This window comes from Tursiops truncatus, unplaced genomic scaffold (assembly GCF_011762595.2).
Source record: "Tursiops truncatus isolate mTurTru1 unplaced genomic scaffold, mTurTru1.mat.Y mat_scaffold_78_arrow_ctg1, whole genome shotgun sequence".
Lineage (NCBI taxonomy): Eukaryota > Metazoa > Chordata > Mammalia > Artiodactyla > Delphinidae > Tursiops > Tursiops truncatus.
This window is the reverse complement of record NW_022983406.1, coordinates 23,070-38,052: the sequence shown is the minus strand read 5'-3', so window position 1 is coordinate 38,052 and position 14,983 is coordinate 23,070. Positions and strand designations below refer to the sequence as shown.

Here is a 14,983-nt window from a genome sequence, read left to right as displayed (position 1 = left end):
GCTGAATGGGAGACGATTCCCCACCACTGACCAACTTCAGAATTGTTTACAACTGGAGCAAGTGCCCTGATACGGTTTTCCTCTGTGGAACTGGTGGGTTCTGTGTTTTTTTTCTCTTTTTCGTTTTTGGTTCAAGGTAGATTTTATTCCTCTTTTTTGTATTTACAGATATAAGCATGGAAATAATTTATTCATATAAATACATGGATGTGAAGGGAATAATTGTTTTTTCTGTTTTATTTTTTAAATTTTATTTCTTTTTAATTTTGAATTTTATTTTATATTTTTATACAGCAGGTTCTTATTGGTTATCTATTTTATACATATAAATGTATACATGCCAATCCCAGTCTCTCAACTCCTCCCACCACCACCCCCTCAACAGCTTTCCCCCCTTGTTGTCCATACGTTTGTTGTCTACATCTGTTGCTCTATTTATGCCTTGCAAAATGGTTAACCTGTACAGTTTTTCTAGGTTCCACATATATGCATGAATATACAAGATTTGTTTTTCTCTTTCTGACTTACTTCACTCTGTATGACAGTCTTTAGATCCATCGACATCTCTACAAATGACCCAATTTCATTCCTTTTCATGGCTTAGTAATATTCCATTTTATATATGTACCACAGCTTTATGCATTCGTCTGTCTGTGGGCATTTAGTTTGCTTCCATTACCTCGATATTGTAAAGAGTGAGGCAATGACCATTGCGGTGAATGTCTCTTTTTGATTTATGGTTTTGTCTGGGTATATGTCCAGAACTGGGATTGCTGTATCATATGGTAATTCTACTGTTAGTTTCTTAAGAAACTCCATATTGTTCTCCATAGTGACTGTATCAATTTATATTCCCAACAATAGTGGAAGAGGGTTCCTTTTCTCAACACCCTTTCCAGCATTTTTTGTTTGTAGATTTTCTGATGATGCCCATTCAATCAGATGTGAGGTGATACCTCATTGTTGAGTCCATTTTGTTGAGCAAGGGGTAGGTCTTGGCGATTACATATGTGGCTTATGGAACAGTATCTGTGCTAATTTCAAACTCTGGTTTTATGCAGCACCCCAACTCACCTTCCCCCTTAAGCAAGCATAAGTTGGTTTTCTAAATTTGAGACCCTGTTCTGTTCTGTAATTCAGTTCCTGTGTAGCCAAGTTTACATTCCGTGTATTAGTGATATCTTATGATGTTTCTTTTTCTGTGTGACTTATTTCAGTTAGAATCATCGTACCTGAATCCACTCATTATGCTGCTACGGGCCTGATGACATAGATTTCATTGCTGAGTGATATTGCTTTGTACGTAAGTACCACAACTTCTTTATCCATTTTTCACTTTCTGCGATATTGAACTTGTACTGTAAACGAGGTTCTTGTAAACAGAGCCTTCCCAAACTTTGGGGTGGCTGTGTCTTTTTGATTTTAATTTCCCTAAGCTATAGGACCATAAGTGGAAGTGCCCTAGGCTCTGTTGCTTTGTTTTTTAGATGTTTCAGGAAACACCATACACTTCTCCCGAGTGTCTGTTGGCAATTTACATCCCGCCCATCAGCATAACAAGGCTCCCAGTTCTCCATGGCCTGTCCTGCCTTTCTGGATTTTACACTTTTTTCAGATGGCCCTTTTGACCGGGGGGAAGTGAGACTTCATTGTAGTGCAGATTTCCTTTGCAAGCTTGCTTGGTTGGCCAAAAAGGGCGTATGCGTTTTTTCCTGAATATATTCAGGAAAAAACGCATACGCCCTTTTTGGCCAAGTGCATCATTGTGGACGTTCTGCCTCTTTTCCTATGCTTTCAATGCAATTCCAGTCTACCTCCTGAAATCGGTTTCCTGCAATTCTGCCCCGCTTTCAAGTCCTCTTGGCAGCCTTACTTCAGTATATTTTTGGACGATAGCTGTCATTTATAACTCTGCAGGTTTGTGAATTACAGTGCCCCTGAGCTCCTTTCTTCAACTCGCTTTCTTGTGAGCTGGCCGCAACACCGCAGGATGGCTTCAGGCCCTAATCTGGTTCCGGCACGGCACGCTGAGCCTTTGGTTAATTCCTCTTCCTGGTGGGAAATGAGAGTTAAATTTGCCCGTCCAGACACCTCCAGCTAGTCTCTCATTGGTTCTCCCTATTCCTGTTCATCTTCCGCAGAAATTGCAAACTGGGCCAAACAGGAGGTTAAAGGCGATGACTCTCCAAGTGGGGAGAGTGTTAGTAAAGCGTCTGGAATGTTGCACCCGAGTACCAGGGGACGAAAACTGAGACATATTTGAACACGTCTCCCCATCTCGCTGTTGATCATACTCTGGGTTCCACATGCATGTTTTAGCTGAAGGAAGAATACCTTAAACCTGGAGAGTTGAGACCCGTGGAATGGGTACCATGCAATATGACTTCAAAGGGTCTTCATTTGCTCACCGAACCTCTCCAATCCTATCACTGCTGCGTTTATGCCCCTGTACACATGCTTGATTCTCTTTCGGAGACATAGCAATCCATAGGTTTTAAGATACTTACTAGTCAGGTACATTCTTAGGCGTTTAATATGGGGTGTTGAGTCCATTTCGTTGAGCAAGGAGTAGCTCTTGTCTATTCCATATTTGGCTTAAGGAACTTTATCTGTGCTCATTTCAATCTCTGGTTTTATGCAGCACCCCAACTCACCTTTCCCCTTAAGCAAGCATAAGTTGGTTTTCTAAATTTGAGACCCTGTTCTGTTTTGTAATTCAGTTCCTGTGTAGCCAAGTTTACATTCCGTGTATTACTGATATCTTATGATGTTTCTTTTTCTGTGTGACTTATTTCAGTTAGAATCATCATACCTGAATCCACTCATTATGCTGCTAAGGGCCTGATGACATAGATTTCATTGCTGAGTGATATTGCTTTGTACGTAAGTACCACAACTTCTTTATCCATTTTTCACTTTCTGTGATATTGAACTTGTACTGTAAACGAGGTTCTTGTAAACAGAGGCGTCCCAAACTTTGGGGTGGCTGTGTCTTTTTGATTTTAATTTCCCTAAGCTATAGGACCATAAGTGGAAGTGCCCTAGGCTCTGTTGCTTTGTTTTTTAGATGTTTCAGGAAACACCATACACTTCTCCCGAGTGTCTGTTGGCAATTTACATCCCGCCCATCAGCATAACAAGGCTCCCAGTTCTCCATGGCCTGTCCTGCCTTTCTGGATTTTACACTTTTTTCAGATGGCCCTTTTGACCGGGGGGAAGTGAGACTTCATTGTAGTGCAGATTTCCTTTGCAAGCTTGCTTGGTTGGCCAAAAAGGGCGTATGCGTTTTTTCCTGAATATATTCAGGAAAAAACGCATACGCCCTTTTTGGCCAAGTGCATCATTGTGGACGTTCTGCCTCTTTTCCTATGCTTTCAATGCAATTCCAGTCTACCTCCTGAAATCGGTTTCCTGCAATTCTGCCCCGCTTTCAAGTCCTCTTGGCAGCCTTACTTCAGTATATTTTTGGACGATAGCTGTCATTTATAACTCTGCAGGTTTGTGAATTACAGTGCCCCTGAGCTCCTTTCTTCAACTCGCTTTCTTGTGAGCTGGCCGCAACACCGCAGGATGGCTTCAGGCCCTAATCTGGTTCCGGCACGGCACGCTGAGCCTTTGGTTATTTCCTCTTCCTGGTGGGAAATGAGAGTTAAATTTGCCCGTCCAGACACCTCCAGCTAGTCTCTCATTGGTTCTCCCTATTCCTGTTCATCTTCCGCAGAAATTGCAAACTGGGCCAAACAGGAGGTTAAAGGCGCTGACTCTCCAAGTGGGGAGAGTGTTAGTAAAGCGTCTGGAATGTTGCACCCGAGTACCAGGGGAGGAAAACTGAGACATATTTGAACACGTCTCCCATTCACACGGTTGATCATACTCTGGGTTCCACATGCATGTTTTAGCTGAAGGAAGAATACCTTAAACCTGGGTAGTTGAGACCCGTGGAATGGGTACCATGCAATATGACTTCAAAGGGTCTTCATTTGCTCACCGAACCTCTCCAATCCTATCACTGCTGCGTTTATGCCCCTGTACACACGCTTGATTCTCTTTTGGAGACATAGCAATCCATAGGTTTTAAGATACTTACTAGTCAGGTACATTCTTAGGCGTTTAATATGGGGTGTTGAGTCCATTTCGTTGAGCAAGGAGTAGCTCTTGTCTATTCCATATTTGGCTTAAGGAACTTTATCTGTGCTCATTTCAATCTCTGGTTTTATGCAGCACCCCAACTCACCTTTCCCCTTAAGCAAGCATAAGTTGGTTTTCTAAATTTGAGACCCTGTTCTGTTTTGGAATTCAGTTCCTGTGTAGCCAAGTTTACATTCCGTGTATTAGTGATATCTTATGATGTTTCTTTTTCTGTGTGACTTATTTCAGTTAGAATCATCGTACCTGAATCCACTCATTATGCTGCTACGGGCCTGATGACATAGATTTCATTGCTGAGTGATACTGCATTGTACGTAAGTACCACAAGTTCTTTATCCATTTTTCACTTTCTGTGATATTGAACTTGTACTGTAAACGAGGTTCTTGTAAACAGAGGCGTCCCAAACTTTGGGGTGGCTGTGTCTTTTTGATTTTAATTTCCCTAAGCTATAGGACCATAAGTGGAAGTGCCCTAGGCTCTGTTGCTTTGTTTTTTAGATGTTTCAGGAAACACCATACACTTCTCCCGAGTGTCTGTTGGCAATTTACATCCCGCCCATCAGCATAACAAGGCTCCCAGTTCTCCATGGCCTGTCCTGCCTTTCTGGATTTTACACTTTTTTCAGATGGCCCTTTTGACCGGGGGGAAGTGAGACTTCATTGTAGTGCAGATTTCCTTTGCAAGCTTGCTTGGTTGGCCAAAAAGGGCGTATGCGTTTTTTCCTGAATATATTCAGGAAAAAACGCATACGCCCTTTTTGGCCAAGTGCATCATTGTGGACGTTCTGCCTCTTTTCCTATGCTTTCAATGCAATTCCAGTCTACCTCCTGAAATCGGTTTCCTGCAATTCTGCCCCGCTTTCAAGTCCTCTTGGCAGCCTTACTTCAGTATATTTTTGGACGATAGCTGTCATTTATAACTCTGCAGGTTTGTGAATTACAGTGCCCCTGAGCTCCTTTCTTCAACTCGCTTTCTTGTGAGCTGGCCGCAACACCGCAGGATGGCTTCAGGCCCTAATCTGGTTCCGGCACGGCACGCTGAGCCTTTGGTTATTTCCTCTTCCTGGTGGGAAATGAGAGTTAAATTTGCCCGTCCAGACACCTCCAGCTAGTCTCTCATTGGTTCTCCCTATTCCTGTTCATCTTCCGCAGAAATTGCAAACTGGGCCAAACAGGAGGTTAAAGGCGCTGACTCTCCAAGTGGGGAGAGTGTTAGTAAAGCGTCTGGAATGTTGCACCCGAGTACCAGGGTACGAAAACTGAGACATATTTGAACACGTCTCCCGATCACATGGTTGATCATACTCTAGGTTCCACATGCATGTTTTAGCTGAAGGAAGAATACCTTAAACCTGAGTAGTTGAAACCCGTGGAATGGGTACCATGCAATATGACTTCAAAGGGTCTTCATTTGCTCACCGAACCTCTCCAATCCTATCACTGCTGCGTTTATGCCCCTGTACACATGCTTGATTCTCTTTCGGAGACATAGCAATCCATAGGTTTTAAGATACTTACTAGTCAGGTACATTCTTAGGCGTTTAATATGCGGTGTTGAGTCCATTTCGTTGAGCAAGGAGTAGCTCTTGTCTATTCCATATTTGGCTTAAGGAACTTTATCTGTGCTCATTTCAATCTCTGGTTTTATGCAGCACCCCAACTCACCTTTCCCCTTAAGCAAGCATAAGTTGGTTTTCTAAATTTGAGACCCTGTTCTGTTTTGGAATTCAGTTCCTGTGTAGCCAAGTTTACATTCCGTGTATTAGTGATATCTTATGATGTTTCTTTTTCTGTGTGACTTATTTCAGTTAGAATCATCAGTACCTGAATCCACTCATTATGCTGCTACGGGCCTGATGACATAGATTTCATTGCTGAGTGATACTGCATTGTACGTAAGTACCACAAGTTCTTTATCCATTTTTCACTTTCTGTGATATTGAACTTGTACTGTAAACGAGGTTCTTGTAAACAGAGGCGTCCCAAACTTTGGGGTGGCTGTGTCTTTTTGATTTTAATTTCCCTAAGCTATAGGACCATAAGTGGAAGTGCCCTAGGCTCTGTTGCTTTGTTTTTTAGATGTTTCAGGAAACACCATACACTTCTCCCGAGTGTCTGTTGGCAATTTACATCCCGCCCATCAGCATAACAAGGCTCCCAGTTCTCCATGGCCTGTCCTGCCTTTCTGGATTTTACACTTTTTTCAGATGGCCCTTTTGACCGGGGGGAAGTGAGACTTCATTGTAGTGCAGATTTCCTTTGCAAGCTTGCTTGGTTGGCCAAAAAGGGCGTATGCGTTTTTTCCTGAATATATTCAGGAAAAAACGCATACGCCCTTTTTGGCCAAGTGCATCATTGTGGACGTTCTGCCTCTTTTCCTATGCTTTCAATGCAATTCCAGTCTACCTCCTGAAATCGGTTTCCTGCAATTCTGCCCCGCTTTCAAGTCCTCTTGGCAGCCTTACTTCAGTATATTTTTGGACGATAGCTGTCATTTATAACTCTGCAGGTTTGTGAATTACAGTGCCCCTGAGCTCCTTTCTTCAACTCGCTTTCTTGTGAGCTGGCCGCAACACCGCAGGATGGCTTCAGGCCCTAATCTGGTTCCGGCACGGCACGCTGAGCCTTTGGTTATTTCCTCTTCCTGGTGGGAAATGAGAGTTAAATTTGCCCGTCCAGACACCTCCAGCTAGTCTCTCATTGGTTCTCCCTATTCCTGTTCATCTTCCGCAGAAATTGCAAACTGGGCCAAACAGGAGGTTAAAGGGACTGACTCTCCAAGTCGGGAGAGTGTTAGTAAAGCGTCTGGAATGTTGCACCCGAGTACCAGGGTAGGAAAACTGAGACATATTTGAACACGTCTCCCGATCACATGGTTGATCATACTCTAGGTTCCACATGCATGTTTTAGCTGAAGGAAGAATACCTTAAACCTGGGTAGTTGAAACCCGTGGAATGGGTACCATGCAATATGACTTCAAAGGGTCTTCATTTGCTCACCGAACCTCTCCAATCCTATCACTGCTGCGTTTATGCCCCTGTACACATGCTTGATTCTCTTTCGGAGACATAGCAATCCATAGGTTTTAAGATACTTACTAGTCAGGTACATTCTTAGGCGTTTAATATGCGGTGTTGGGTCCATTTCGTTGAGCAAGGAGTAGCTCTTGTCTATTCCATATTTGGCTTAAGGAACTTTATCTGTGCTCATTTCAATCTCTGGTTTTATGTAGCACCACAACTCACCTTTACCCTTAAGCAAGCATAAGTTGGTTTTCTAAATTTGAGACCCTGTTCTGTTCTGTAATTCAGTTCCTGTGTAGCCAAGTTTCCATTCCGTGTATTACTGATATCTTATGATGTTTCTTTTTCTGTGTGACTTATTTCAGTTAGAATCATCATACCTGAATCCACTCATTATGCTGCTACGGGCCTGATGACATAGATTTCATTGTTGAGTGATATTGCATTGTACGTAAGTACCACAACTTCTTTATCCATTTTTCACTTTCTGCGATATTGAACTTGTACCGTAAACGAGGTTCTTGTAAACAGAGGCGTCCCAAACTTTGGGGTGGCTGTGTCTTTTTGATTTTAATTTCCCTAAGCTATAGGACCATAAGTGGAAGTGCCCTAGGCTCTGTTGCTTTGTTTTTTAGATGTTTCAGGAAACACCATACACTTCTCCCGAGTGTCTGTTGGCAATTTACATCCCGCCCATCAGCATAACAAGGCTCCCAGTTCTCCATGGCCTGTCCTGCCTTTCTGGATTTTACACTTTTCTCAGATGGCCCTTTTAACCGGTGGGAAGTGAGACTTCATTGTATTGCAGATTTCCTTTGCAAGCTTGCTTGGTTGTCCAAAAAGGGCGTATGCGTTTTTTCCTGAATATATTCAGGAAAAAACGCATACGCCCTTTTTGGCCAAGTGCATCATTGTCGACGTTCTGCCTCATTTCCTATGCTTTCAATGCAATTCCAGTCTACCTCCTGAAATCGGTTTCCTGCAATTCTGCCTTTCTTTCAATGCCTCTTCATAGCCTTTCCTCAATATCCTTTTTGAAAATTGTTGGCCTTTATAACTCTGCACGTTTTTGAATTGCAGTGGCCCTGAGCTCCATTTTTCAGCTCTTATTTTTGTGATCTTGCCTCATAACCGCAGGATTCCTTCAGGCCCTCTTCTTCTTGTGGGACGCCTTGCTGTGCCTTTGGTTAATTCTTCTTACTGATGTGAAATTAGAGTGACATGTGCCCATTGAAACCACTACATTAGTTTCTCACTGGTTCCCCCTAACCCATTCATCCTCCGCACTATCTGCAGACTGTGCGATACTGGAACTTAAAGGCATTGACTCTCCATGTGGGGTTGTTGTTAGTAAAGCGGCTGGAATGTCGATCCGGAGCCCCAGGAGAGGAACAATGAGGTGCGTTTTAGAAACCTTTCCCTATCATATGGTATACCAGTCGCTGGGTTTCCCAAGCATGGTTTAGCTGTAGGAAGATTCCCTTCAACCTGGAGTGTTGGGACCCTTGGAATGAGTAGCATGAAGTATTGCATTAAACTTTTGGCAGTTGCTCACCAAAGCTCACCAATCCTCTCAGCCCTAAGTGTCCAGCCTTATGTCTTATCCAGCTGTGGGTTTATATGTGGTCAATCCAGGTTGCATCACAGCCCCTGAGGGAATATTGTAAGAATTTTTCTCTCTTTGATTGTTTCTGCGTTTTGTTTTTAAAATTTATTTCTGTAATGGGGTTTAGCTCATTTTCACTGCTGTGTTTGTGCTGCTCTGCACACACTTGATTCCCTTATGGAGATATATCAATACATGGGTTTTAAGATTCTTATTACTCAGATATATTTCTGTGCAGTGTATTGGGTGTGTTGAGGCCAGTTCATTGAGCAAGGTGTAGATCTTGTCTAATACCTATTTGGTTTATTGAATGGTATCTGTGCTAATTTCAAACTCTGGTTTTATGCATCACCCCACCTCTCCTTTCCCCTTAAGCTGACATAAGTGTGTTTTCTAAATGTGAGACACTGTTCTGTTTTGTAATTCATTTTTTGTGCAGCCATATTTACCCTCCCTCTATAAGTGATATCTTATGATATGTTTCTTTTTCTGTTTGACTTATTTCAAGTAGTATTATCGGACCTAAATCCACTCTTTATCCTTCTACTAGCCTTATTACATTGATTTCATGGTGAAGAGATATTCCATTGTACATAAGTACCACATCTTCTTTATCCATTGTTCTCTATCCTGGGATATTTAAGGTGTACTGAAGTTGAGGTTCTTGTAAACAGAGTAGCCCTAAACTGTGGTGTTCTTGTGTCTTGTTGATTTTTAGACTTCCCTAGATATACTCCCATGATTGGAAGTGTCCTATGCTCTGTAGCTCTGTTTTTTAGATGATTTAGGAACCACCATACACTTCTCCAGAGTGGCTCTCGACAGTTCACACACTGCCCATCAGCGTATAAAGGCTCCCTGTTCTCCATGGCCTGTCCTGCATTTCTGGTTTTTACAATTTTTTAGGATGGCCCTTTTGACCGGTGGGAAGTGAGACTTCTTTGTTGTGCACATTTGCATTGCTTGCTTGTTTCCTTGCCCATAAGGTGCATATGCGTTTTTTCCTGGATATAATCAGGAAAAAACGCATACGCCCTTTTGGACCAACTGTATCATTATCGAAATTCTGCCGCTTTTCATGTGCTTTAAAGACGAGTCCAATCTATCTCTTGAAATCTGTTTCTTGCAATTCTGTCTTGCATTCAGATCCTCTTCTTTGCCTTACCTCAACATAATTTTGGACGTTAGTTTTCATTTATAACTCTGCAGGTTTGTGAATTGCAGTGACCCTGAGCTCCATTTTTTAAGTTGCTCTTTTGTGAGCTGGCCTCAAACCCGCAGGATTGCTTCAGGCCCTATTTTGGCTCCAGCGAGGTGAGCTGAGCCTTTTTTTAAGTCTTATTCTTAATGGGAAATTAGAGTGATATGTGCCCGTCCAAACCCCTACAACTATTCTCTCATTGGTTCCCCCTCTTCCCGTTCATCCTCCTCACAATTTGCAAAATGTGTGAAACAGAAGTTTAAATGTGCTGATTCTCCAAGTGGGGAGATTCTAAGTAACGTGGCTGGAATGGTGAACAGGAGCACCAGGAGAGGATAAATGAGCTGCATTTTAGACACATCTCCCGATCACATGGTGTACAGTCCTCTGGGTTTTCCATGCATGTTTTAGCTGTAGGAAGATCCCTTGAACCTGCAGATTTGGGACCCATTGAATGGGCACCAGGTAGTATTACTTTAAAGGGTGTGCATTTCCTCACCCAACCTCACATTTCTCTTAGCGCGAACAGTTTCCAGCCTTATGTCTCATCCTGCTGTGGGTCTAGACGTGTTCAATCCATGTTGCATCACCGTCCCTGAGGAAAAGTTGTAAGAGGTTTTCTCTGTCTCTCTGTCGTTTATTTTTTTCAATTTATTACTATATTGGTTACAGCTGATTTTCAAAGCTCTGTTTCTTGCTGCTGTACATCCACTTGATTCACGTACAGAGAGACATCAGTAAATTCTTTTTCAGATTCTTACCAGTCGTATATATTCTTTTCCGGTGACTTGAGTGTGCTGAGTGCAGTTCTTTTAGCTACCCTGTAGGCCTTGTTGATTATCAGTTTGGTATTTGGAATGGTATCTTTGCTAATTTCAACCTCCTGGATGATGCCTCACCCCTCCCCACCTTTCCCGTTTAGCAGCCTTATGCGTGTTTTCTACATATTTGACTATGTTTTTGTTTTGTAATTTATTTCATGTGTAGCTATTTTGGATTCCACCGTTAAGTGATATCTTATAATATGTGTCTTTTTCTTTTTGAATTATGTCACTTAGAATGATCATACGTAACTCCTCTGGAGTTGTTACAACTGGCCATATTTCATTGATTTCCAGGCTGAGTAATATTCCACTCTACATAAGTACCACATCTCTATCCATTTTTTCCCTCCAGAGACATTTAAGTTATATCCTAGTCGAGGATCTTTTAAACAGAGAGGGGGTAAACATTGGGGTGCCTGTGTCCTCTCGATTTTTGTTTTTCCCAAGATATACGCCCATGAGTGCAAGTGCCCTATGCTCTGTAGCTCATTTTTTAGATGCTTTAGTAAACACAATACACTTCTCCAGAATGACCGTTGGCAATATACATTTCCACTATAAGTCTCACAGGGCTCCCTCTTCTCATTGCCCTGTCCTGCATTTCTGTTGTTTACGCTTTATGAGGATGGCTCTTGTGACTGATGCGAAGTGATATCTTTTGTAGTATTGATTTCCAGTGCCCACCTGTTTGGTTGGCTAAAAAAGTGTATGCCCTTTTCTTGAATATATACAGAAAAAAACGCATACACCCTTTTCGGCCAACTGCAATGTTGGCAATGTTCAGCTCCTTTTCTTGTGCTTAATGGCGAGTCCTTTCTACCTCCTCAAATCCCTTTCCTGCCATTCTCCCTTGCTTACAAGTCCTTTTCTCTGACTTTCCTCAAGACATTTTTCAGTGATGGATATTTTCAACTCTGCAGTTTCGTGAATTTTACTGCCCCTGAGTTCCATTTTTCAACTTGTGTTTATGGGAACTGGCCACAAAGCAGCAGGATTTCCTCAAGCCCTATACTGTTTCCATGGGCAACCCTAGCCTTTGGTCAATTCGTCTTCCTGATTGGAAATTAGAGTGACATGTGCCTGTCTGAACACCTAGGACTTGTCTCTCATTGTTCCTCATCCTTCCGCTTCATCCTCTGGACAAATTCCAAACTGTACGCAACAGGATGTTGACAGTGCTGACATCTCCAAGTGGGGAGACTGTTAGTAAAGACACTGGAAGGGTGAACCCGAGCACCAGGAGATGAGGAGATGAGATGCCTTTTCCAAACTCTTCCCGATCAGACGGTATACTATCCTCTGGGTGTGACAGACATGTTTTAACAGTAGGAAGAGTCCCATTCATGTAAGGAGAACACCAGGGCTTTTTCAAAATCAGTGTCTCCCCGAAACCCAAACTGGGGAATTTTTTAAGCTATGGCTACACATATGTTCATTAAGGGCCTTGGGAAGTAGGCAGAGTCCAAACTTTAGATGATTGAAGTCTTCAGGGTCAGAAGCACTCACCACCAGCTTCCCTTAGGTTACACTTTAACTGTCATTGATAGATGATGTCAATAAAAATATCTATTCTTTTTCAGATTATTTCCCCTTATAGGTTATTGCAAAATGTTGAGTGTAGTTCCCTGTGCTATACAGTAGTTCCTTGTTGATGATCTATTTTATACATAGCAGTGTGTATGTGTTAATCCCAAACTGTTAATTTATCCCTCCTCCCAACTTTCCCCTTTGGTAATAATAAATTATAAGATTTTATACTTCTCAGAAATGGGGGAGCTGAAAGAGAGGTATCATTTTCAATGGAAAAGCATTTAAAACAAGATTGAAGCTTTAACCAAGATTATTAGATGTACATCCTTGGAAAGAAATCACTTCATTTCTCTAATATTGACCTGACAAATAAGACAAACCCTTTCACTGAACTTGCTTATAATAAAGTGATGGAAATATCAAATGGAAGTGTTAGAAACATCTTATTTTACCCGAGCCTTATACACTGTTCTATGTTAACTACAGTTTGGCTCACACATCTGTTCATTGAGGTTACAATAGTCTCAATTTCTGTTACTGATCCTCCAGAGTGGACCCCAACAAGTGTCCCCCTGCCCAGTGTCATTGGGGCCAACAGATCGAGACTGAGTTTGGTTCACAAGCAAAGGAAACTTTATATTTTGATCAGAGAATGGAGAGGTGAGAGCATGCACTACCCCGTGGGCTGTGGGCTGGGCTGCTGTGTAGAGATCCTGTCAGAGTCATTGGGAGGGAGGGGACAGAGCTTTCAAGGGCTGGGTTGGCTGCAGCTCAGGCTCTATATCGTGGAGTCTGCACTGGGCCCCAGGAGCTGAGGTGTCGACCCAGCCATTCTGCACTAGGAAATCTGGTCTGAAGTGCCGGGTGTGGAACCTCTGCATGCGAGACCCTAGGAGTACGTGAAATTAGACAAAGCACAAAGGATAAAAAAGTTAGACTTGACTTTATTGCACAGATTCTATTTTTATCTCCCAGGGATTTTTAATGGGCTTTGCTCGGGACAAACTCCTCCTCTGCCTTTTGTCCCGTTCCTCATTCTTGGAGTGCTGAGGGTGCAGACCCTTCTTCTGTAACTGCTGAGTGCTGAGTTGGGAGCGCTCATACCCAGGGGCGAGGGTCAGAACTTCTCCCCAGCAGCCTCCAGGTGACGTTGATTGTCCCCAGGCCCCCTGCCTCCTTGCTCGTCCACCTGAGCACCAGCATTGGAAGTGTTATAGATTCTAATGACCTTTAAGGGTCCAGGAAAGAGATGTGCAGAGACGCTGTGGGGGCCGGTTTCACCCCGCCCCACATTTGTTCAGCCACCTTAGGCTGACTGTTTCTGCCAGCCTAGATGCTCTGACCAGTAGTCTGTGCTTTCTTCAATTAGGCCCCTGAATTAACGTACAAACAGCACCAGGTGTCAGAGCCCTGCCCGCTCAACTCCCAGACAGTCCAGGGTCAGTGGTGATCAAGGACCATGATGGCCACTGAGTCAACAGCCTTTTGAAGTAAACAGGAGTCCAGCCGGTCTTATTGGCCACCATCATCACGGTGTCTGTAGGCTTTTCTATGGTGACAGTGTGATATACGGTTCCCCCGTCAAGATTATTATCTCCCCTCTGGGTGCAGTAAGTCCTGCAAGCAGTAGTCTACTCTTTTGGGACACACTCTTGTTGTTTTATGAGAGAAACTCCAGGTCAAGTGATGTTCACACGAGTCGTCATGGTGCCCTGTTGCCCCCGGTTATCTCTCTGGATGTTGGAGTTGGAAGGCCTCCTCACTCGAGGTCGGTGTACCAACGGAGCGAACCCTGCAACTTCAGGGCATGGTTGGTGGTTAGGATCACCACGTGGGGTCCTTTTCCCTTAGGAGGGAGGTGGCCTTTTGGGCTGCTGATTTCCAGGTTTTTAGATACCGCCAGTATCTTGGCCAGATGTGGCAGTGGGCCAAGCCCCTTGGTGACCGTAGTTTATCCTACCTGGATGGCATTCTTGCATTGTTCCATTTCAAGTGGTCCCAGTTTTTGCACTAATTCTCCAATGGCGATTCACCTTTCACCGGGAATGTAAAGGTCAAAGGGTTTAGCTAAATTAGGGAGTTCCAGGGCAAGGGTCTGAATTGACTGCTCTTTCCATTCTTGAAAGGCCACTTCTGGATTCTATTCAAAAGGATCATCATCTTTTCCTTTCAGTGTTTCATATAGAGGCCCAGCTAGTAGACTGTAGTTAGGGATCCAGAAGCAGCAAACCCTGGCCTCCCCAGGAACCCCTAAGCTGTCTTCTAGTTTTAGAAAGGGGTAAGGCTGAAAATGGTTTCTTCCCTTTCCTGGGATGGGCTTCTCCGACCTTCTGTGAGAATGAAGCCCAGGCAGGTCACCGCAGTCTGTGATATTTGAGCTTCTTTTTGGACGACTTCTATGCTTTATTGGCTTGGTAGTTCAGAGGCCTCCTTAGTAGGGCTGGCAATCAGAATGTCGTCTGCGTATTGAAGGAGGGTTTCCTTTTCCAGAGGTAGAACTTTTAGGTCTTTACCTAAGCTTTCCCCAAAGACGGTGTGGGAATTTTTGCACCCTTGGGGCAAGACGGCCCGGAAGTATTGTTTTAGTTGTATGTTGAGTCCTGCCACTCACAAGCCAAAATTTCTTGTGACTCTGGGACTAATGGAATA

At 43.3% G+C, this 14,983-nt stretch overlaps 1 long non-coding RNA gene across 1 annotated transcript in view; it reads left to right on the top strand.

Moving 5' to 3' along the window:
- LOC141277788 (uncharacterized) overlaps positions 1 to 2,174 on the top strand; it is a 68,278-nt gene extending 66,104 nt beyond the window's left edge. The window contains exon 3 of the long non-coding RNA XR_012329631.1: positions 2,142 to 2,174. This is a non-coding gene — a long non-coding RNA (uncharacterized lncRNA). The remainder of the gene's footprint in view (positions 1 to 2,141) is intronic.
- Positions 2,175 to 14,983: the final 12,809 nt, after the last annotated feature.